The following is a 3062-nucleotide window of genomic DNA, read 5'->3' as shown; positions in this document are numbered from 1 at the left end:
CTGTAGGAAAAATTTGTCTCTGGTGAAATTGTCTGAACAAGTGGCAAATGTGGCGCAGATAAAGCACGTTGCAAGAGTTATAGAGAGGTGTCCTCGTGATTTAGAGGTGAGCATTCGGCCCTTGTGCTGCCGTGGTCCAGGATCGTTTCCTGGTCAGAGAATGAAGGTTTATTGATCTGATACAAACTGTTAAAACAAGCCTGATTCACTTATTGATTGAAAACGGAAACGCACAACATCTCCGCCCGAATCAGAGGAGTGAGAGTTGAAGTTGCATATCAGAGCTGCAAATGTCACACGTGGAACAGCTTCGAGAAGAAATACAGTTCCTAATGTCCGAGGGATATGAATTTAGACTATTTGTATTTCCAAATTATCTCTCTCGAGCGTCCGTTGCCTTAAACACTCGACCATAAGGATCCGGTGTCTGTCTGTTTAAATGTTGCTCGGTGAAAATTTCAATCACCTTCCACTTTGTAACATAGACACTTAGTAGCTGAACAGTTTCCACTCAAAAAAATGCAGAAAATAATTTCCTCTTCAACCTTTTAAATCTATTTTTATTTTCCCTCCACGATTTTAGTATGAAGCCAAACAACTAAGGTGAATGAAGTATGGATTGTGAAAAATGGGGAACGGAACCACATTGACACAGACATAGGAACACACAGAGACATATATACCGAGAGTGACAGAGGCCTGAGGAGAGACAAACACCCAGAAAGAAAGGATGTCACCAACTGCCTCAGTTTGTTCCATTTCTGACTGCAAATTTCGTGAATGCATACAGATTAATTTAAATAAGAAAGCGCGGGTGTTTTTGTTTTATTCTATTTACCCGATAATTAATCCTGTTGTTACCTGGTTAAAATCGGGAATAATAAGAGCCGCAGTCAGCAGGATTGCAATGTACATTGGGAAGACCCGATAGATGTTGAAACCATCGCTTCAAACACTCGTCCACGACTAACAGCACATCCATAGTCCAAGCACGCTCATATCAAATCAGTGATGGTGACAAAATAAGTCACTCAGCCCGTCGTGCCTGTGTTGGCTCTCTGGAAGAGCAACTCAACCAATTCCACACAACCGCCTTTCCCCCACAGCAATTTATATTTGTATTGTCTCTCCCCGTTCTTCCAAACAAAATCATGGACCGCAATCCGCACGCTCCCCTCATCTCTCTCCCCCCCACCCCACCACCCACCCACCCCACCCCCCACCCACCTCCAACAACCCTCGCCCGGCATTAAACTGGAGTTGTCTCTTGTCCACCCAAACGAAACTCCTAAAGTGCCAGAAAGGGGGAAGCATCTGAAACTTTGGCAGCCGCGGGATTCGGACCCACTCCGCCAGAGACTGGAACCTGAACCCAGCTCTCCCGTTTGTGGAGCACATTGAATCAGACTGTAGATATCAGCCCAGAAATAACGAGGGTAACTTGAGAAGAAAAAATGTGTTGTTTTAAATTCGCTATAAAATCAATTGCATAAATCAATTATGTTTATGTCAAAAAGTATATATAGAACCGCAGCAGCGAAAGCGCCAATTCCTAATCACCTCTGCACCAGAGAAACTGTTTGCAAACCTCACAACCGGCTGATCTGTGCTACCTGTGCCTTTTATTCTCATTCCAGACCTCGCTCACCAGAGACACGTTTCTCCCACAAAATGACACGTTTATATCGAACACAAACGACTTCCTCAGCCAATGACAACAGCGATTGCTGTTAGCTGGAACATCATTCATTGTCACACAGTTCCGGGCTGTCACTGGGTCCTTCAGTGGCAAACAAAGTAAAATAAATAACAAAAAAATGCCACCTCTGCTGTCACCCAGCGAGTTCCAACAGATACTTGTTTTTGTGTGAATATAGGAGTTAGTCCGAATCCCAGCGCTGCCACAGTTTCAGTCACATTCCCCCTTTCAGGCACTTTAGGAATTTCCTTTAGGTGAGCAAGAGGAGATTCTGGTTTAATGCTCCTTTATTTTGACAGGAAGAACGGGGAGAGGCAATACAAATATAAATGGCTGCGGGAGAAACACGGGTGAGTGGAATTGGGTGAGTTGTTCTTCTAAAGAGCCAGCACAGGCGCGATGGGCCGAGTTACTCGCTTTTTCGCCATCTCTGATTTGATAAGAACACCTTTGAACTGGGAGCAGCTGTTGGTCATAACTCAATGTTTAAGGTGATGGATTTGAAATCCACTGGTGTCTCCCCCTGTCGGTTTTGAATCCTGCTGACTATAGTTCTCATTATTCCTCATTTCAACCAGATGTCACCAACCTCATCCCTGCGGCTCCTGTGAAACTGACAAGGCGACACGGCAGAAATTCATCACTGAAAGTAACTGACACATATCAAATTCTGCCACTTTCATGTCGCATTTTTTAATTCCCTATTTTCCCTCTCAGACATTTCCAGGTCTATCAAAAGTCATCTACCTGAAATGTTATCCTGGTTCTCGTCCACTGAATATGATCGACTTTCCGTGCACTTGTTTTGGCAGTTGGCTCCATAGCTCAGTGGTTAGAGCACTGGTCTCTTAAACCAGGGGTCGCGAGTTCAACTCTCACTGGAGCCTGCGGTTTAGCTGATGAAACCAAGTTCCGTGGAAAATTGGGCGAGGTGTTGGATACTGCTGCAAAACAACGTCGATCCTTAAAAAGGAGTGGTTCCCAGGACTACACGCAGTCTTCCAAATGTGATCTAACCAGGTGTTCGTGTATCTGCTATAAGCCTCTTTACTGTAACAGGTTGTACAGCAAGAGGAATTAGGTTGTAGATATCGAATGATGAGTACTCTTTATTCTAATTATTTCTTTTTATTTTGAAGACCATATATGAAACCCCAGCGCAACTCTCCATATAATTGGGTCAGGGAAACTTTGTTAATTTTCACACACTGTGCATGGACACTGCAGAATCTCCTGCATCTCTTTCAATATTGGTTTTCTTCAACTAGAGTTTTCAAAAGGGGATTGGGCAATTATTTGAAATGGAAAATAAAACTGCAGGGTTATGAAGGAAGAGAATGATATTGGAACTAAGTGGAAGAAA

At 43.6% G+C, this 3062-nt stretch overlaps 1 non-coding gene across 1 annotated transcript; it reads left to right on the top strand.

Moving 5' to 3' along the window:
* The first annotated feature begins 2513 nt into the window (after positions 1 to 2513).
* Positions 2514 to 2586, top strand: trnak-cuu. The gene has a single exon. It is a non-coding gene; the product is annotated as a tRNA-Lys (tRNA).
* The last annotated feature ends 476 nt before the right edge of the window (positions 2587 to 3062 follow it).

The sequence above is a fragment of the Carcharodon carcharias genome (assembly GCF_017639515.1).
Source record: "Carcharodon carcharias isolate sCarCar2 chromosome 27 unlocalized genomic scaffold, sCarCar2.pri SUPER_27_unloc_2, whole genome shotgun sequence".
NCBI classification, from domain to species: domain Eukaryota; kingdom Metazoa; phylum Chordata; class Chondrichthyes; order Lamniformes; family Lamnidae; genus Carcharodon; species Carcharodon carcharias.
Note: the sequence above shows the minus strand (reverse complement) of the source record. Positions and strands in the feature narration are given on the sequence as shown.